Genomic DNA, 23,080 nt, shown 5'->3' on the forward strand with positions numbered 1-23,080 from the left:
CAAAAGCCAAATTTTCACTATTTTGTCCGAAAAACCCGTTTTTTGCGTTATTTGCAATTTTCACTCACTGCACTCCTGCATGAGCGAGTACGTCATCTACCCGCCAACTTTGAAGACTGCTCCTGGCTGACCGGTGCCCCGAATTAACCTGCATTTCCACCATTGTCCAAGTATACCAGGTACATATCAGTTTCCCCCCTCCGCGCCTGGTTTTTTACAAAATTCACTAAAGAAACTAAGAAAGGAAGAAAGAACAGTAATAACCAGAAATCCTCATGAACCATCGGTCTTTCTCCACACTGTAAGCCCAATTTCACTCACAGAAGTCCCCATTGTGCCGAATTTCTACAAATTCACAGTTTGTTTGCGCATTCGCAAATTCAAACCTCTGCTACACAAATTCACCAAGAAAGTGACTCTCAAATCCCAGCATTTGCTCCATGAGTTTATCCTAGGAGCATTTTGACTCATTATCACCCAAATTTTGCCTCTTCTCCTCTGCAAATTGCCCTGCTCCTGCAGAATCCACTACTCTACATTGTTGTGCCCAAGGAAAACTTCAAATAAAATCCCAAATTAAGTTGACCATGGAGACTCCAGTGGCATTGAACATTGCCCCATTAAATGCCCCACATAAGGACCTGGAATGGCTAGACCTGGCAGACCGAGATTATCAGATGAAAGATACTATAGAGTTGTGTAATAAATATCACATAGAAGCAGTTTGTGAGTTAAGGAAGAAACACAAAGATGGTACAGACCTCCTGGGAATCTGGAATTCCCATTTGCCAATCTACTATCTCCCTCAGGTCAATGAGTTCCCTGACTTAATCCACCAGTGCCGCTCAAACTATGACCCTACTCAAAGAGCTGTTCTGAGTCCTTCAGGCTCTATCTTGTTCCATATTACTCCTAAAGCCATAAATCAAATGCTACAGTTTCAACCTACAAAGCCACTGGTCCCTCCGTCCATGCAGATTTTATTAGAGCAGGGTGCGAAGCTCTCTAACTCACAAATTACAAGAATTGGCCAACTGTTTATGGTTCCAAAGTTTCAGCCTAAGCAGCCTCCCCCTTATCTACATGTCTGGTTTAATGACATAGGGAGACTATTAGTAGATATGATATCTTCCATCCTAGGGTTCAAGACCAGTGAGTTTGTAGATGAGAAAACACTGGTGGTACTATCCATTTTTACCCCAAGACAGCCCCCTGTTGTCCAATATGACTATGCTTCATTTGTATCCAACAAAATGCATGAACAGTTCATGAATCTGGAAAGAGAGAGGGTATTCAAGTACACCTCTTATATATATCATCTGATATTGTACAATCAGCCTAATGCTTTTCCTCTTTTCCTCAAGAAGCTGGATCCAAAGGGAAACAGAAGGTCTGTAATGTTCTGGACATCAGTCTGCCATCACATCCATTACTCACCATATACATACTGTGAATTTATTGACCTATTCATTCACCCAGCCTTGTCACTGCTGCAAAGTTCACCTCCTCCTAGACTCACAGATGATATGCAGAAAATCCTTCAGCTGTCCAAGAACTATAGCATAGGGGATTGGTATTTTTACCAACACCATACAGTGATCAGGATATATGGCTGTGAGTTAGCTCCATACAGGCTACCAAGATATGTCCCCATGAGACTCTTTGCTCTAGAGTACTTCAGACATTTCGGCAATGCTTATATGATCCACTTCCATAGAAAAAACAAGAAGGCACAGCTAAAAATCAAACACCAATTGGGTCCATTCATCTTCAACAAGAGGGAAGAAGCTTGGAATGAGGCAGACCAAATGCTAAAAGCCCTCCAGCTCAAGACAAGCTTCTATTGGGCACCCTATGACCCTAACCATTTCATAAGCCTCAAAAGAATCAAGCATAGGCTTGCCCCATATGACCACATTAGCATTCCAGAGGTTGAAAAATATGCTAATCAAATAGATTGGAAAAAGGGCACATTAGTGGAAGATTATAGTGAGGAAGAAATAGCAGTGAAGAACATTAAAACTTTAGAAAAAGTAGTTGACTTGGAGTATCTTGGACAGGTTTTCTCTCCAGCCCCTCGGCATCTTGGAGAGGCTGCTTCTTCATCTACTGTTCCTCAACAGCCTGCCAAAACAACTGATCCACCAGCAGACATGACTAAAGGCAAAACAGTACAGCAAGAAGAAACACCTCCAATTGTGGAGCAGCAGGTGGAGCAGCAGGAAGAGCAGCAAGAAAGCAGAGCCAAACAACCTGCCCACACAGAACAGCAAACACATGAACAAATTCCTCCAAGGCAGGAGGTAACAGTTGACTCCTCTGTATTACAAACACCTGTTAATGAGGACAGGACAAGGAAGAGGGATAGACAAGAGGACACTCCTCTAACTACCTCTATGGACCAGCAAGGAGAAAAGAGACAAAGGTTAAACCCTTTTTCTGAGGAGGAAGTACCAGAGAGGCCAATTGACAATATGCCCCCTCCTAGTATTGAGACATCCACCAGCTCTTTACAGCAAGGGCAGGACATTCCACATGGGACAGAGGTCAACTCTTCTAGGAAGAAAACAAAGGCAGATTCCAGCATCAAACAACAATTTATTGACATAAAGAAAAGGAATGAGCCCCTCAAGCACCAAATCTACAGCCATCTCCTGAAAATGGCGCCAACAAATCAGCAGAGATTAATGTCTGCTTATGATATTCAAGAGCAGAAAATGAATCTCAGTCATTTCAGGCCTACCATGCAGCAACCTCAAACAGCTACAGATTACATTAGAACTAATCTGGGAATTTTTGCCAGAGATATCCACCCCTTGGATCAAATTGAGCTACATAGACAAACAGGGGAAATGATATATTCTACATTAGCTAATAAGACCCTGTTGGCACACCAACTACAAAATTCTCTACAGAACACTGCAGCTCAACTTGAATTAGAGAAAGCATCATCTCAGGCGAAGGACAACAGAATCAAGTCCTTGGAAGAAATCATCATAGAGTTGGGTCATGATCCAAAGGACCCTAAAGGTGTGCAAGCATTATTGAAGAAAAGGGATGAAGATATAGCAGCAATGAGAAAATAGATCAAGCTGCCAGCTGGACTTCACCCTCAAACTGGAGAAATAGCAGAACCGAAGAAGGATCAGGATGTAATGGCTCTACACCTGAGTTTATACAAGAGGTTAATGGAAACAGAGAGTGCAGTAGAGGTGGCACTGAAAACAAGACAAAGTGAGGCACCAATGCAGCCAGCACAAACATCTGCATTTACTGAAGGTGTGCCACTTTCCACTACTACAACAGCTCCTCCCACAGGACAAACATCAGAAGTTGGTCCTTCAACATCAGCACTAGATCAGGGGCCCAGCCTGAGTATGCAAAACATGATGAAGGAACTGGAAGCCTTGGAAGCACAGATGGCAGAACTGAATGAGACTAAAGAAAAATTGGCCACAGTTAATGAAAAATACGACAAATCCAAGCAAAGTGTAGCTGAAAAAACAAGGGAAGTAAGGGCTCTTGAGAAGAAAATAAAGGAACTAGAGAAAGAGCTCTCTCTTGACAAAGTTGTAGTTGAGATCAAGAAGATCCTGTGGACCAACATTGGTCAATCTATAACAGACCAGTGGCAGTACATAGAAACTATCCATGAGCATATGGATCTAATAGGCAGGGCCCAAAAAGAAAGCCAGAGAGCAAGCGCATCTCTTGGAAATATGCCTGAAATAGCTAATAGGATGATCAATGTCCTGAATAACCGCACTGGCCCTCAGCTAGCAGCAATGGGTATCACTAACAGGACTGATACCATTTTACTAGTAAAGAGAGTGCTCACTTTAAGAAATCATCTGCAAACATTGGAAAGAAGGTGCCAGGAGATGCAGACAGAAATAAACAGATTTTTTGAGAAGGTTACAGCATTGCATAACAGAGGCCTTCCTAGCTTAGTAACCAGTGCAGGGAGGTTACTTTCTCATGAAAACTATGCCAAGAGGGTAGACACATATGCCACAAATCAAATCACTGCAGCAACAAGTACCTCAGAAGCAACAGGGCCCCCATCTGGGCAGGATCTCTATGACAAAATAGAGAATTTATTCTTCATTGCACATGAAATCAGACATCTTTTTGAAGTGCTTCCAAACTACTATAAATATACTGAGGCAGATGAAACTCTAGGCATAATTTTAAGGCACCAAAATCCTACTCAGGAATGGTGGACAGGCATGATACAAACACTGCTGTAGAAAACAGAGTGTCCACCATATTTTTGTATTTTCATCATAGAAGTCAGCAATTTCAGAAAGTTAACACATATTTGTTTGACTGGGAAAGCAATTGAAAAGGCCAACTCAGCAATCCAGCTTGGCCAGCAGAGGCAAATGACCACAGATGCAGATGATGGGGCTGAGAAAGCCGCACCTCGACAGAGCAATAAAGAGCGGGTCATTCAGAATGAATACAAAGTGCCCAACCGACCCAGCGGCCTCCAAAAGTCAAAGAATTTCTGACAAACTGAAAAGGCATTCATTGTATACTTAAAGTAGCAATAACTTTTGTATCTGCTATTTTGAAAGTTGGTGGACGCAGTTATTAAGAAAATGACTCAGCATTAAGATATTTTGTGAAAACAATTGTATATATATCCCCACGCATGAACTTGCTGGGGTTGTTGATTTTTCTTCTGAAAAAGCTATGCTATAAATTTCAGAATTTTTAATACAGGGAGCTAATGGAATTTCTGAAGTTCTGAGTTGCTTTGATGTGTTGTGGTGTGATTGCTTGCTGCTGCAGGATTCCTACGCTATTTCATGGCACAATAAGTTTTCTGAACCATCTTGTTATGTATTTCGTTCTTTCATAATCCGCTCATGCTCTATATTTCACAGGTTTAATAGCATAGAAAAAGAATAGTTCAGGATTTGTTCATTAAGACACCCTAAACTCAATCTATGCTGTTATGAATGTTTTTCTCCAGTATTAGTTATGAATGTGTAATTCTTAGTTGCTCACCTTCATGCTAAAACTTTCACAGTAAGTATTGTTCAGGAATTCAAGTTTGCTCCTGAATGATATTTCCTTTCCCCACATCACCAACTTAGTGAAAGATTCTTAATTGCCTCTCACTGGCTGGACATATTCCATATTCACAATTTGAAGTTTGTTTCATGATATATCTATATGGCCCTGCAGTTTCAACACTCTAACTCAACAACTCAAACAACACACAATCAAAGACTCCATAGCCCAATGGACTGAAGCTCCAGAAGATCTCATCTTAGCTGCTAGAAGACATCATTCAACCAAAAATTTAAACAAAATTCAGCACATCATAACAAGCCTAAAATATTACCGAAACAAAGCTAAATCCTAAAGAGAGAGCCCTCTCTGATTGCAGGTAGGCTAGGACCTGTGATCCAAATATTGGTCAGTGGTTACCTCGGCCGTATTCCCTTAGGAGTCAAAGGGAACAACCTGAGTGATAACATAACTGGCGACTCCACTGGGGATCGAACTAATGTGTCAACTGCTGTCTGCTCTAGATAGTGTTTTCAAATTTTAATCATTCCCTTGACCATTCTGAAAATATTCTCAAAAAATTACCAAAAACAAGTTCAGAAGCTGGCTCCTAAAAAGAGAACTAGGCATACCAGGTCAAACCCTGACCCAAATCCTCCTCCTGTTTTTGATAACCCCAATTTGATCCTTAAGACTCTTAGGAACGAAAAGGAACCAGAACAATCTCCTGAATCGAGCCCTGAGGCAGTTCAGCAAGGTTTTATCCCAACCCCTGCTAAACCATCAGTCCACCTTCATATAACTCATTCTTCCCCCTCTTCCTCATCCACTTCACAAAACATATTGTCTACACCCAATACACAATCTGCTATTGTTGTCCCTCTCGTTCCAGTTGTTCCCTTTCCACCCGTTGTCCCATTTATCCCTCCAAATATGGCTAATCGTTACGCACCCCTTCAGTTACCTGGTAATCCGGGAGCTATGCCTCAGGACTACCAAAGCAAGATTACTTATTTTGATGGAACCAGTACATACACTGCCTTACAGCATACCAAGAAAATGCAACATTACTTTGAAAACTATGAGATAGATGATGATGATGTGAGAATGAAAATCTTTGTACAAATTCTGACAGGTGAAGTAAGAACTTGGTCTAGAGCGCTTGCTGCAAATTCTATACCTGATTCAGGTGCTCTTTATCAATCCTTTCTGAACAGATGGGAAAAGAAAAAGGATCCTCTACATATTTTATCTGAATATGACACGATAAGAAGAGGACCTCAAGAAACTTTTTTGGACTATTGCACTAGATTCAATACTATCTACAATGCCATCCCTCAAAATCTTAGGCCTCCACCTGATTTGGCATTGATTAAGTTCCGTGATGGGTTTGATGCTGATATGGCGTATCAACTAAGAGGAAGAGCCCCTGCAACTCTGGCAGACATGCAAAACATAGCTGTAAGTGTAGAGGCAAATCTGATTGCTAAGAGAAACCGGGCAAGAACTGAAAGAAGAACTACTTTTAAGGAAGAACCCTCATCATTTGAGCAAAAGCTAGATGCAATCATCAAAGGCATGGATAGACTTGGTGTTAGAGTGGAAACCATAGAAAGAAAGTCATCATGGGAAGGGCAAACAAGCAATATTAGAAATCCAAACTTTAGAAAGAATCAAAATCCTAATGTTGGAAGGATTGACCCTGACCAGCATGTCAGACCTCCTTTCCAAGAAAATTATGCTGAGGCTTCAACATCTAGTGAACCTAATGAGGAACCTCACATCAACCTAATGGGTTTGGACAGTGAACATCAAGTATTCTTAACACAAGAAGATCAAGAGGTTTACAATGACAATCAATACCACACTAAGTCAGGAGAATCATTTGATTTCAAAGAAGGTTATGATGCAGCTGTGTATGAGGTACACAAACAGTATAACAAGCTGCCAAAAAAGATCAATGAATAGAGTTCTCTCCCACAATCAGCTGGCAATTTAAACCCACACTCCTCAGAAGTCACTGTGGAGGATATTTCAAAACAACAGACATCTGAAAAACAGCCAGTCCCACTACATCAAGCAAAAATGAAATCAGATGATACCCCTGGAAGCAAACATGGTACCAATTTTACTCAAGATCATACCAACCATGAACAAAAGATCATTGATAACCCAGCTGAAAAAGAAAAACCTGCTGCACTTAATGCCAAGATGCAAATTGAAAAGCCTTTTAGCTTGGAAACAGAAATAAGTAAGCTCAAGATATCAATTCCTCTTTCAGAATTAGCCAAACATGAAATATACAGACAACAGATTAACAAGTCACTCCAAGTATCAGACAATAAAGATGCTGTGAATGTCCTAGATGACCAACCAGAGTTGCTGTTCGGACCTGAGGTTAATGGAAAAACAGAAAATGGAGGGGTTCCACCCTTTTATGTCAGTTTAAACATCCATGATAAGGTTCTGCATAATGCAATGTTTGATTCTGGGGCCTCACACAACTTAATGCCCAAATCTGTAATGGAAAAACCTTACCTAGACATCACAAGACCTTATAAATATCTATTCTCATTTGATTCAAGCCAGGTTAGGTGCTTAGGATTGATTAAAGATTTATGTGTCTCTCTGGTCTAGTACCCAACCAAAACGATATTGATGGATGTGGTGGTAGCTGACATACCCCCTAAGTATGGCATGCTCTTATCCAGATCCCGGGGGGCCAAACTCCAAGGATCTTTGCAATTAGATATGTCCTATGAAACCATCTCATTTTTTGGGCAACCAAAGAGATTATACCGTGAAACTTTGATGAGATATGTGGTAAGCAGTCAAGAGAAACCCCAAAACTTCCCTATCTATTCAATACACTCTGACATGGATTCATTCATTCTCTACAATGCTGACATATGCAACAAGGCTTATCCCGAACTATTAATAACCGCAGAGGCAGAGAAAGTCAATGAACAATATGCTCCACAGGACCAAGGGACTGTAGGAATAGCTAAGGCAACAACAGAACACAATGTATCAACAAATCTGCATGAAATAAATCTGCCTATTATTCAAATTTCTAAAAATCTGAATCCAAGTCTTGAACATGAAACCTTATGGTACTTAGAATTTGATGGCTCTGTAAACAAGTTAGGAGCTGGAGCAGGAATCTGGATCCATAATATGCACAATGACCAGGCTGAGGGTCATGCATATAGGTTAAACTTCCGATGTACAAACAACATGGCTGAGTATGAGGCCCTTCTGCTAGGTCTCAAACTCATAAAAAATTTGGGAGCAACTAAAATTTCAATCTTAGGGGATTCAGATCTAATCATACAACAAATTAAAGGAAACTTTACTACAAATGATTTAAGGTTGACAGCATATAAGGCAGCAGTTATTCAGGTACTTGGCACCTTATCACAATCACAGTTGACTAAAATTTCCAGAGAACTCAATCTTCATGCTCACAGTTTGGCAACCTTTCCCAGCACTTGTAAGTTGCCTTTCAAACCCAATCATACTTTTATTGCTGAAATCAAACACTGGCCAGCAGTTCCAGACAACATCAAAAACTGGCAAGTCTTTGAGAGTGATACTCAGATAAAAAATTTCGTCACTCTAAAAGAGGAATTCTCTGGCATTAACATTGACTCAATCACTGGAGATGATCAACCACAAGCACACATCAATATACAGAAAATATCAGCTAAAACAGCTAATCTGGTTTTGCACCCTACCACCTTCAATAACGAAAGTATACAAAAATTAGATCAGATAGATGAAGAGGAACTGGCTGAAACAGAAACAGAGGTAATTGAGTTGAAAGATAATTTTTTGCCCACAGGTTTAACCCCTTTGGAGGATCTATTTGATTCAAATGATATCTCAAGAAAACCAAAAATGCAACCATTAAATGCTGAAATAGAAGATTGCAACATTGGGACTCCAGAAAATCCCAAAATGGTTAAGTTATCCAAAGCATTACCACCTGAGCAGAAACTGAAATACATTGAGTTGTTTAAAGAGTTCCAAGATGTCTTTGCCTGGAGCTATGAGGACCTCAAGTATTATGATACTTCAGTCATCCAGCACACTATACCTTTAAAAGAAAATCAAAAGCCTTTCAAACAAAAACTCAGAAGAGTGAACCCTGTGCTCCTGCCTCTCATTGAAAAAGAGGTGAAACGTATGTATGAAGCAGGAATCATTGCTCCAATTAGATTCTCAGAATGGATTTCAAACCTAGTGCCTACTAGGAAAAAGACAGGAGAAATCAGACTGTGTGTTGACCTAAGAAATTTAAATAAAGTCTCTCTCAAAGACCATTACCCCTTACCAAAAATGGATCATATCCTGCAAAGGGTAGTGAGAGCCTCTAGGATCTCATTGTTAGATGGTTTTTCAGGATTCAATCAGATTCTAGTACACCCAGATGACCAAGACAAAACTGCCTTCACAACACCTTGGGGAACTTTCAAATATGTCAAAATGCCTTTTGGGCTTAAGAATGCAGGGGCCACTTTGCAAAGAGCAATGGATATAGCCTTTGCCAAAGAGATTCATGACTTTCTAGTGGTCTACCTGGATGATCTAACTGCCTTTTCAAAATCAGACCGAGAACACTTAGAACACTTGAGGCAAGTTTTCACAATTTGTAGAAAATATGGCATATCTTTAAATCCAAAGAAGTCACTGTTTGGGCTAGAGGAAGGTAAACTCTTGGGACATATAATCTCAAAAGATGGTATTAGGGTCGATCCAGATAGAATTCAAGCCATCCTACGAGTACCACACCCAAGAAACATCAAGGAACTCCAAAGCTTTCTAGGAAGAATCAACTTCTTGAGAAGGTTCATTCCAAATTTGGCTGAACTCACAAGACTCTTAAACAACATGCTAAAAAAGGAATCCAAGGTCAAATGGAGCTTACAAGCTAAGCAAGCCTTTGAGGATATTAAAAAGGCATTGACAAACACTTCAGTCCTAACAAGTCCTAGATTTGATAGAGACTTCATCATTTTTTCCTTTGCTTCGGAACATACAATTGTTGTTGTTCTACTACAGAAAGATGATCAAGGCTATGAAAAACCTATTGCATTCTTTAGTAGAGCTCTTAGGGATGCCCCCTTGAAATATCAGATCATGGAAAAACAGGCCTATGCACTAGTGAAAGCAATCAAGGACTTTAGAATCTATATCCTGTACTCCCACATCATCTCCTATGTCCCAAACGCAGTAGTAAAAGATATTTTAACCCAAGAAGGAATAGAAGGGAGGAGGGGCAAATGGATTGCCAAAATCTTAGAATATGATATGGAAATCAAGCCTACCAAGCTGATAAAAGGACAGGGTCTAGCCAAGTTGATGGCTGAGAGTAATTTTCAAGCTCTTGATATTAATGAACTGGACAATGAACAGGAGATGGAGACTCCACAGATCAACCAAGCCTTTATGCAATCCCTCTGGTATACTGATATATGTTTTGTATTGTTAAACCTGCAAGCTCCTCCAGGGTTGTCCAAAACTAAGAAAAGGTTCTTGAAAATGAAAGCATCAAAATTTTGTATTATTAACAATGATTTGTTTTGGAGAAATCATGAAGGGATCTTACTTAATTGCTTAACATTGGATGAAGCTGACAATGTCCTCAAAGTATTTCATGCAGGTGACTGTGGAGGACACTTATACTGGAAATCCACAGCTGATAAAATCCTAAGGGCTGGTTTTTATTGGCCCTCCTTGTTTACTGATGTGACAAAATTTGTAATGTCTTGTCACAAATGTCAAATCTTTGAAGGGAAGAGAAAGTTGTTGCCTTTACCACTCAAACCCGTTTCAACTGAGAGACCATTCCAGCAATGGGGTCTAGACTTTATTGGTGAAATTCACCCCCCATCCTCTGGCCAGCATAGGTGGTTTCTGACTACTACAGACTATTTCACCAAATGGATAGAAGCTGTCCCCTGTAGGCAGGCCAATGACGCCATTATCATACAATTTCTAGAGACCAACATCCTGTCCAGATTTGGCTATCCAGACAAAATCATCACAGACAATGTTGCTGCTTTCAAGTCCAAAAAAATGATCAGCTTTTGTCACAAATACCATATGAACTTAGGTCATTCCACAGCCTATTACCCGAAAGGCAATGGCCTAGCTGAATCTTCCAATAAAAGCCTAATCAACATCATCAAAAAAGTGTTGGAGGAAAACAAAAAGAATTGGCATAAGAAGTTAATGAATGCTCTATGGGCAGATAGACTAACTACCAAAATATCCATTGGTACAAGTCAATATGAACTAGTTTATGGAATGGAAGCAAGGTTTCCTTCATCTCTAGGTGTCCCTGTCATCAAGTTGCTGCAAGAAATTCAAGCTGAACCAAATGACATTCAGAGAAGGATCAATTAAACAATTCACCTGCAGAAAACAAGGGAGGAAGTCTATGAAAGAACCCAAGTACTACAAGAAAAACTCAAAAGAATATTTGACAAAAGAACCAAAGCTCAAGACTTCTCTATAGGAAACAAAGTGCTAAGATGGGAATCCAGGAGAGAGGACAAAGGAAAACATGGGAAATTTGATTTTTTATGGAAGGGACCTTATATAATTTGTGTTGTACAAGGTAATAACACCTATTTTCTAAAGAGCTTGGATGGCTCAAACACGGAGGAAGGCCCAGTCAATGGGAGGATGCTCAAGCATTACTTTGATCCCCTCTAATCAAGCATTGCTCAATTGTATATTGTACATAAATTTCTATTTTCAGTATGTTTATTTTCAGCAGATAGATAGAACTCCAAATAAAGCAAATTTTGAGAAGAACTAAGATGCTGCACCAATTTTGATGAATACCATCCACTTTGGCATGGGAGAATGAGAGAAACTACTAGGAAATTATCTAGAAAATGAGAAATGATCAGAAAAGCAAGGCAAAAGCAGGGCTGTAATTTCACAGCAGATCAGCTTAAGGAGCATTGCATGCAAGTTTGATAGGACTCAGATGTTCAGTCTTCAAGAAAAGGAAAGGTTAAAATGCAGAAAGGCGGAAAATAAGGCAATCTGACCTGCTGATCTTAACTTTTCATCTGGAAAGGTCATCCCCAAGTGGAGCCACTGTTAGCCTCCTATACCAATAGGGTTTCATATTTCATGATTGACAGTGGAAATGCTAAAAATGATCATCTTTGATGAAACAAAGGTTCCATTTTTGTGAACAAAGCAAAAAGGTTAAAAAATGTAAAGAGGGTATGCCTTAAAAGAATAATCAAAGGGCAAGAAAATGATTTGGTCAAAAGAAAAAGAATTGAAATGAACCCCAAACAAGGACCAGGAAAGTGGCCAATCAATATGCCACTGCTATCTTGATGTATGGCTCAACAGCTTAATCTGGGCCATGCCATCTTTTAAATTGCTTGTTTTAGAGTAGGTGATGAGTACCTGTTCAAACAGTTTGAGCTTGACAGATGACTAGCTGGATAGAGAAAGAAAGGAGCCCACTAGCTTAATCTGGGCCCTTGGAAGATATAAGGGTAGATTTAGATAGGAGGGCAGCAAAAAGAAAAGAGCATATGAGGGTTTGCAAGTCTAAGTGCACCCTCCCTGAAGAAACAAAAAATGCTAGGAAATAAGATGGGTAGGTAGTGAGGTTGCAAAAGCATTTCTTCTCTTATATTGCTGGCTTAAGCAAAGGAAACACATGGTGGACATTATAGATCTTCCTATTCAGCATTTTGTGGAAGCAGAGTGAAGCATGTCTAATTTCCCAACCATTCCCTATCAAACTTCTTTCTAACATCCCACTATCACCTTTGTTCATAACAGAAATCGAACCCATTTGCTGATTCTGGTTATATAAAGAGCCACATTACTTGTGTAAAAATCTTTTCATTTTGATCTACTCTCAAAACTAAGTTTGTTCCCTAACAACTTAGTGTTTACCACCTATCATCTATATCTCCCTCCCATATTAACTACTAACCACATTATTACTTAATTCCCTATATTCCCCTTTTCCCTATTATTATATCATGATTGTATACAAAAAGCCCCAAAATATGTATATACCCCTTCCCCTAGGCAATATAGCCTTATAAGCTTCAAAGGTCGGAGCGCTAAGAGATTTAAGCGCAATAGGCAAAATAGCGCCAAAAGAAAAGTCTCGGGATTAAACCAAGCAGAGCCCTAACCCCATTTTGCGAACAAAGATTAATTAACCCACTTGGCTTATAAACCATTGCAAAACCCACTTTCTCCGATTATCCAAAGTTTTTGTTGCAATGCGCTCACCACAAAAAACAAAAAATATTATTTAAAAACCCCGCCGGGACCCTCCATATCCATCCCGCACCTCCACAGTCTGTCGACCGTCGGATCTGGGCCCTCCCATCTGACGGCTCATAACAATTTCGGACCGCCTCTGATGCCAATACGATAGCGCCCGAAATCTGTCAGAGCATGACGTCAGGGCTCGGACGCGTGTCGTTCCCAGGTTGTATCGGGCGGCCTCCTGCCAAAACCGCTACCGTACCATAAGCGGTCCGACGGAACCGTTTACCGCTCTGCCAATTCCACCATACGTCACCCATGTGTCACCCATACGTCACTGCCACTTCAGCGTCGCATCACCGCCCCACCCGCCATCGCTCCAAGCTGTCTGCCATGTCACCTGTCCACGTGGGGTCGCCCATCGGCTGCCACGTCATCATTCTGTACCCGACCCCACCCATGACGTCATCCGACAAAAATGCGCCAAAAGCCAAATTTTCACTATTTTGTCCAAAAAACCCATTTTTTGCGTTATTTGTAATTTTCACTCACTGTACTCCTGCATGAGCGAGTACGTCATCTACCTGCCAACTTTGAAGACTGCTCCTAGCTGACCGGCGCCCCGAATTCACCTGCATTTCCACCATTGTCCAAGTATACCAGGTACTTATCAGTTTCCCCCTCCGCGCCTGGTTTTTTACAAAATTCACTGAAGAAACTAAGAAAGGAAGAAAGAACAGTAATAATCAGAAATCCTCGTAAACCATCGGTCTTTCTCCACACTGAAAGCCCAATTTCACTCACAGAAGTCCCCATTGTGCCGAATTTCTACAAATTCACAGTTTGTTTGCGCATTCGCAAATTCAAACCTCTGCTACACAAATTCACCGAGAAAGTGACTCTCAAATCCCAGCATTTGCTCCTTGAGTTTATCCTAGGAGCATTTTGACTCATTATCACCCAAATTTTGCCTCTTCTCCTCTGCAAATTGCCCTGCTCCTGCAAAATCCACTACTCTACATTGCTGTGCCCAAGGAAAACTTCAAATACAATCCCAAATTTAGTTGACCATGGAGACTCCAGTGGCATTGAACATTGCCCCATTAAATGCCCCACATAAGGACCTAGAATGGCTAGCCCTGGCAGACCGAGATTATCAGATGAAAGACACTATAGAGTTGTGTAACAAATATCACATAGAAGCAGTTTGTGAGTTAAGGAAGAAACACAAAGATGGTACAGACCTCCTGGGAATCTGGAATTCCCATTTGCCAATCTACTATCTCCCTCAGGTCAATGAGTTCCCTGACTTAATCCACCAGTGCCGCTCAAACTATGACCCTACTCAAAGAGCTGTTCTGAGTCCTTCAGGCTCTGTCTTGTTCCATATTACTCCTGAAGCCATAAATCAAATGCTGCAGTTTCAACCTACAAAGCCACTGGTCCCTCTGTCCATGCAGCTTTTATTAGAGCAGGGTGCCAAGCTCTCTAACTCACAAATTACAAGAATTGGCCAACTGTTTATGATTCCAGAGTTTCAGCCTAAGCAGCCTCCCCCTTATCTACATGTCTGGTTTAATGACATAGGGAGACTATTAGTAGATATGATATCTTCCATCCTAGGGTTCAAGACCAGTGAGTTTGTAGATGAGACAACACTGGTGGTACTATCCATTTTTACCCCAGGACAACCCCCTGCTGTCCAGTATGACTATGCTTCATTTATATCCAACAAAATGCATGAACAGTTCATGAATCTGGAAAGAGAGAGGGTATTCAAGTACACCTCTTATATATATCATCTGATATTGTACAATCAGCCTGATGCTTTTCCTCTTTTCCTCAAGAAGCTGGATCCAAAGGGAAACAGAAGGTCTGTAATGTTCTGGACATCAGTCTGCCATCACATCCATTACTCACCATATACATACTGTGAATTTATTGACCTATTCATTCACCCAGCCTTGTCACTGCTGCAAAGTTCACCTCCTCCTAGACTCACAGATGATATGCAGAAAATCCTTCAGCTGTCCAAGAACTATAGCATAGGGGATTGGTATTTTTACCAACACCATACAGTGATCAGGATATATGGCTGTGAGTTAGCTCCATACAGGCTACCAAGATATGTCCCCATGAGACTCTTTGCTCTAGAGTACTTCAGACAGTTCGGCAATGCAGATATGATCCACTTCCATAGCAAAAACAAGAAGGCACAGCTGAAAATCAAACACCAATTGGGTCCATTCATCTTCAACAAGAGGGAAGAAGCTTGGAATGAGGCAGACCAAATGCTAAAAGCCCTCCAGCTCAAGACAAGCTTCTATTGGGCACCCTATGACCCTAACCATTTCATAAGCCTCAGAAGAATCAAGCATAGGCTTGCCCCATATGACCACATTAGCATTCCAGAGGTTGAAAAATATGCTAATCAAATAGATTGGAAAAAGGGCACATTAGTGGAAGATTATAGTGAGGAAGAAATAGCAGTGAAGAACATTAAAACTTTAGAAAAAGCAGTTGACTTGGAGTATCTTGGACAGGTTTTCTCTCCAGCCCCTCGGCATCTTGGAGAGGCTGCTTCTTCATCTACTGTTCCTCAACAGCCCGCCAAAACAGCTGATCCACCAGCAGACATGACTAAAGGCAAAACAGTACAGCAAGAAGAAACACCTCCAATTGTGGAGCAGCAGGTGGAGCAGCAAGAAAGCAGAGCCAAACAACCTGCCCACACAGAACACAAACACATGAACAAATTCCTCCAAGGCAGGAGGTAACAGTTGACTCCTCTGTATTACAAACACCTGTTAATGAGGACAGGACAAGGAAGAGGGATAGACAAGAGGACACTCCTCTAACTACCTCTATGGACCAGCAAGGAGAAAAGAGACAAAGGTTAAACCCTTTTTCTGAGGAGGAAGTACCAGAGAGGCCAATTGACAATATGCCCCCTCCTAGTATTGAGACATCCACCAGTTCTTTACAGCAAGGGCAGGACATTCCACATGGGACAGAGGTCAGCTCTTCTAGGCAGAAAACAAAGGCAGATTCCAGCATCAAACAACAATTTATTGACATAAAGAAAAGGAATGAGCCCCTCAGGCACCAAATCTACAGCCATCTCCTGAAAATGGCGCCAACAAATCAGCAGAGATTAATGTCTGCTTATGATATTCAAGAGCAGAAAATGACTCTCAGTCATTTCAGGCCTACCATGCAGCAACCTCAAACAGCTGCAGATTACATTAGAACTAATCTGGAAATTTTTGCCAGAGATATCCACCCCTTGGATCAAATTGAGCTACATAGACAAACAGGGGAAATGATATATTCTACATTAGCTGATAAGACCCTGTTGGCACACCAACTACAAAATTCTCTACACAACACTGCAGCTCAACTTGAATTAGAGAAAGCATCATCTCAGGCCAAGGACAACAGAATCAAGTCCTTGGAAGAAATCATCATAGAGTTGGGTCATGATCCAAAGGACCCTAAAGGTGTGCAAGCATTATTGAAGAAAAGGGATGAAGATATAGCAGCAATGAGAAAACAGATCAAGCTGCCAGCTGGCCTTCACCCTCAAACTGGAGAAATAGCAGAGCAGAAGAAGGATCAGGATGTAATGGCTCTACTCCTGAGTTTATACAAGAGGTTAATGGAAACAGAGAGTGCACTAGAGGTGGCACTGAAAACAAGACAAAGTGAGGCACCAATGCAGCCAGCACAAACATCTGCATCTACTGAAGGTGTGCCACTTTCCACTACTACAACAGCTCCTCCCACAGGACAAACATCAGAAGTTGGTCCTTCAGCAACAGCACCAGATCAGGGGCCCAGCCTGAGTATGCAAAACATGATGAAGGAACTGGAAGCCTTGGAAGCACAGATGGCAGAACTGAATGAGACTAAAGAAAAATTGGCCACAGTTAATGAAAAATATGACAAATCCAAGCAAAGTGTAGCTGAAAAAACAAGGGAAGTAAGGGCTCTTGAGAAGAAAATAAAAGAACTAGAGAAAGAGCTCTCTCTTGACAAAGTTGTAGTTGAAATCAAGAAGATCCTGTGGACCAACATTGGTCAATCTATAACAGACCAGTGGCAATACATAGAGACTATCCATGAGCATATGGATCTAATAGGCAGGGCCCAAAAAGAAAGTCAGAGAGCAAGAGCATCTCTTGGAAATATGCCTGAAATAGCTAATAGGATGATCAATGTCCTGAATAACCGCACTGGCCCTCAGCTGGCAGCAATGGGTATCACTAACAGGACTGATACCATTTTACTAGTAAAGAGAGTGCTCACTTTAAGAAATCATGTGCAAACATTGGAAAGAAGGTGTCAGGAGATGCAGACAGAAATAAACAGATTTATTGAGAAGATTACAACATTGCATAACAGAGGCCTTCCCAGCTTAGTAACCAGTGCAGGGAGGTTACTTTCTCATGAAAACTATGCCAAGAGGGTAGACACATATGCCACAAATCAAATCACTGCAGCAACAAGTACCTCAGAAGGAACAGGGCCCCCATCTGGGCAGGATCTCTATGACAAAATAGAGAATTTATTCTTCATTGCACATGAAATCAGACATCTTTTTGAAGTGCCTCCAAACTACTACAAATATACTGAGGCAGATGAGACTCTAGGCATAATTTTAAGGCACCAATTGCCTACTCAGGAATGGTGGACAGGCATGATACAAACACTGCTGTAGAAAACAGAGTGTCCACCATATTTTTGTATTTTCATCATAGAAGTCAGCAATTTCAGAAAGTTAACACATATTTGTTTGACTGGGAGAGCAATTGAAAAGGCCAACTCAGCAATCCAGCTTGGCCAGCAGAGGCAAATGACCACAGATGCAGATGACGGGGCTGAGAAAGCCGCACCTCGACAGAGCAATAAAGAGCGGGTCATTCAGAATGAATACAAAGTGCCCAACCGACCCAGCGGCCTCCAAAAGTCAAAGAATTTCTGACAAACTGAAAAGGCATTCATTGTATACTTAAAGTAGCAATAACTTTTGTATCTGCTATTTTGAAAGTTGGTGAACGCAGTTATTAAGCAAATGACTCAGCGTTAAGATATTTTGTAAAAACAATTGTATATATATCCCCACGCATGAACTTGCTGGGGTTGTTGATTTTTCTTCTGAAGAAGTTATGCTGTAAATTTCAGACTTTTAATACAGGGAGCTAATGGAATTTCTGAAGTTCTGAGTTGTTTTGATGTGTTGTGGTGTGATTGCTTGCTGCTACAGGATTCCTACGCTATTTCATGGCACAATAAGTTTTCTGAACCATCTTGTTATGTATTTCGTTCTTTCATAATCCGCTCATGCTCTATATTTCACAGGTTTAATAGCACAGAAAAAGAATAGTTCAGGATTTGTTCATTAAAACACCCTAAACTCAATCTATGCTGTTATGAATGTTTTTCTTCAGTATTAGTTATGAATGTGTAATTCTTAGTTGCTCACCTTCATGCTAAAACTTTCACAGTAAATATTGTTCAGGAATTCAAGTCTGCTCCTGAGTGATATTTCCTTTCCCCACATCACCAACTTAGTGAAAGATTCTTAATTGCCTCTCACTGGCTGGACATATTCCATATTCACAAATTGAAGTTTGTTTCATGATATATCTATATGGCCCTGCAGTTTCATCACTCTAACTCAACACCTCAAACAACACATAATCACAGACTCCATAGCCCAATGGACTGAACCTCCTGAAGATCTCATCTTAGCTGCTAGAAGACATCATTCAACCAAAACTTTAAACAAAATTCAACACATCATAACTAGCCTAAAACATTACCGAAACAAAGCTAAATCCTAAAGAGAGAGCCCTCTCTGATTGCAGGTAGGCTAGGACCTGTGATCCAAAGATTGGTCTGTGGTTACCTCGGCCGTATTCCCTTAGGAGTCAAAGGGAACAACCTGAGTGATAACATAACTGGCGACTCCACTGGGGATCGAACTAATGTGTCAACTGCTGTCTGCTCTAGATAGTGGTTCCAAATTTTAAGCATTCCCTTGACCATTCTGAAAATATTCTCAAAAAATTACCAAAAACAAGTTCAGAAGCTGGCTCCTAAAAAGAGAACTAGGCATACAAGGTCAAATCCTGACCCAAATCCTCCTCCTGTTTTTGATAACCCCAATTTGATCCCTAAGACTCTTAGGAACCAAAAGGAACCAGAACAATCTCCTGAATCCAGCCCTGAGGCAGTTCAGCAAAGTTTTATCCCAACCCCTGCTAAACCATCAGTCCACCTTCATATAACTCATTCTTCCCCCTCTTCCTCATCCACTTCACAAAACATATTGTCTACACCCAATACACAAACTGCTATTGCTGTCCCTCTTGTTCCAGTTGTTCCCTTTCCACCCGTTGTCCCATTTATCCCTCCAAATATGGCTAATCGTTATGCACCCCTTCAGTTACCTGGTAATCCGGGGGCTATGCCTCAGGACTACCAAAGCAAGATTACTTATTTTGATGGAACCAGTACATACACTGCCTTACAACATACCAAGAAAATGCAAGATTACTTTGAAAACTATGAGATAGATGATGATGATGTGAGAATGAAAATTTTTGTACAAAGTCTGACAGGTGAAGTAAGAACTTGGTTTAGAGCGCTTGCTGCAAATTCTATACCTGATTCAGGTGCTCTTTATCAGTCCTTTCTGAACAGATGGGAAAAGAAAAAGGATCCTCTACATATTTTATCTGAATATGACACCATAAGAAGAGGACCTCAAGAAACTGTTTTGGACTATTGCACTAGATTCAATACTATCTACAATGCCATCCCTCAAAATCTTAGGCCTCCACCTGATTTGGCATTGATTAAGTTCCCTGATGGGTTTGATGCTGATATGGCATATCAACTAAGAGAAAGAGCCCCTGCAACCCTGGCAGACATGCAAAACATAGCTGTAAGTGTAGAGGCAAATCTGATTGCTAAGAGAAACCGGGCAAGAACTGAAAGAAGAACTACTTTTAAGGAAGAACCCTCATCATTTGAGCAAAAGCTAGATGCAATCATCAAAGGCATGGATAGACTTGGTGATAGAGTGGAAACCATAGAAAGAAAGTCATCATGGGAAGGGCAAACAAGCAATATTAGAAATCCAAACTTTAGAAAGAATCAAAATCCTAATGTTGGAAGGACTGACCCTGACCAGCATGTCAGACCTCCTTTCCAAGAAAATTATGCTGAGGCTTCAACATCTAGTGAACCTAATGAGGACCCTCACATCAACCTAATGGGTTTGGACAGTGAACATCAAGTATTCTTAACACAAGAAGATCAAGAGGTTTACAATGACAATCAATACCACACTAAGTCAGGAGAATCATTTGATTTCAAAGAAGGTTATGATGCAGCTGTGTATGAGGTACACAAACAGTATAAACTAAGGACCAGAACAATAGATGTACCTGAAACTCTTAAATCAAAGGACAATAAGCTGCCAAAAAAGATCAATGATAAGAGTACTCTCCCACAATCAGCTGGCAATTTAAACCCACACTCCTCAGAAGTCACTGTGGAGGATATTTCAGAACAACAGACATCTGAAAAACAGCCAGTCCCACTACATCAAGCAAAAATGAAATCAGATAATACCCCTGGAAGCAAACATGGTACCAATTTTACTCAAGATCATACCAACCATGAACAAAAGATCATTGATAACCCAGCTGAAAAAGAAAAACCTGCTGCACTTAATGCCAAGATGCAAATTGAAAAGCCTTTTAGCTTGGAAACAGAAATAAGTAAGCTCAAGATATCAATTCCTCTTTCGGAATTAGCCAAACATGAAATATACAGACAGCAGATTAACAAGTCACTCCAAGTATCAGACAATAAAGATGCTGTGAATGTCCTAGATGACCAACCAGAGTTGCTGTTCGGACCTGAGGTTAATGGAAAAACAGAAAATGGAGGGGTTCCACCCTTTTATGTCAGTTTAAACATCCATGATAAGGTTCTGCATAATGCAATGTTTGATTCTGGGGCCTCACACAACTTAATGCCCAAATCTGTAATGGAAAAACTTGACCTAGACATCACAAGACCTTATAAAGATCTATTCTCATTTGATTCAAGCCAGGTTAGGTGCTTAGGATTGATTAAAGATTTATGTGTCTCTCTGGTCCAGTACCCAACCAAAACGATATTGATGGATGTGGTGGTAGCTGACATACCCCCTAAGTATGGCATGCTCTTGTCCAGATCCTGGGGGGCCAAACTCCAAGGATCTTTGCAATTAGATATGTCCTATGCAACCATCTCAGTCTTTGGGCAGCCAAAGAGATTATACCGTGAAACTTTGATGAAATATGTGGTAAGCAGTCAAGAGAAACCCCAAAACTTCCCAATCTATTCAATACACTCTGACATGGATTCATTTATTCTCTACAATGCTGACATCTGCAACAAGGCTTATTCTGAACTATTAATAGCAGCAGAGGCAGAGAAAGTCAATGAACAATATGCTCCACAAGACCAAAGGACTGTAGGAATAGCTAAGGCAACAACAGAACACAATGTATCAACAAATCTGCATGAAATAAATCTGCCTATGATTCAAATCTCTAAAAATCTGAATCCAAGTCTTGAACATGAAACCTTATGGTACTTAGAATTTGATGGCTCTGTAAACAAGTTAGGAGCTGGAGCAGGAATCTGGATCCATAATATGCACAATGACCAGGCTGAGGGTCATGCATATAGGTTAAACTTCCGATGTACAAACAACATGGCTGAGTATGAGGCCCTTCTGCTAGGTCTCAAACTCATAAAAAATTTGGGAGCAACTAAAATTTCAATCTTAGGGGATTCAGATCTAATCATACAACAAATTAAAGGAAACTTTACTACAAATGATTTAAGGTTGAGAGCATATAAGGCAGCAGCTATTCAGGTACTTGACACCTTCTCACAATCACAGTTGACTAAAATTTCCAGAGAACTCAATCTTCATGCTCACAGTTTGGCAACCTTTGCCAGCACTTGTAAGCTGCCTTTCAAACCCAATCATACTTTTACTGCTGAAATCAAACACAGGCCAGCAGTTCCAGACAACATCAAAAACTGGCAAGTCTTTGAGAGTGATACTCAGATAAATAATTTCCTCACTCTAAAAGAGGAATTCTCTGGCATTAACATTGACTCAATCACTGGAGATGATCAACCACAAGCACACATCAATACACAAAAAATATCAGCTGAAACAGCTAATCTGGTTTTGCACCCTACCACCTTCAATAACGAAAGTATACAAAAATTAGATCAGATAGATGAAGATGAATTGGCTGAAACAGAAACAGAGGTAATTGAGTTGAAAGATAATTTTTTGCCCACAGGTTTAACCCCTTTGGAGGATCTGTTTGATTCAAATGATATCTCAAGAAAACCAAAAATGCAACCATTAAATGCTGAAATAGAAGATTGTAACATTGGGACTCCAGAAAATCCCAAAATGGTTAAGTTATCCAAAGCATTACCACCTGAGCAGAAACTGAAATACATTGAGTTGTTTAAAGAGTTCCAAGATGTCTTTGCCTGGAGCTATGAGGACCTCAAGTCTTATGATACCTCAGTCATCCAGCACACTATACCTTTAAAAGAAAATCAAAAGCCTTTCAAACAAAAACTCAGAAGAGTGAACCCTGTGCTCCTGCCTCTCATTGAAAAAGAGGTGAAACGTATGTATGAAGCAGGAATCATTGCTCCAATCAGATTCTCAGAATGGATTTCAAACCTAGTG

This window comes from Pinus tabuliformis, chromosome 8, assembly GCF_031772625.1.
Source record: "Pinus tabuliformis cultivar Carrire ecotype Pingquan chromosome 8, CPIR1, whole genome shotgun sequence".
Lineage (NCBI taxonomy): Eukaryota > Viridiplantae > Streptophyta > Pinopsida > Pinales > Pinaceae > Pinus > Pinus tabuliformis.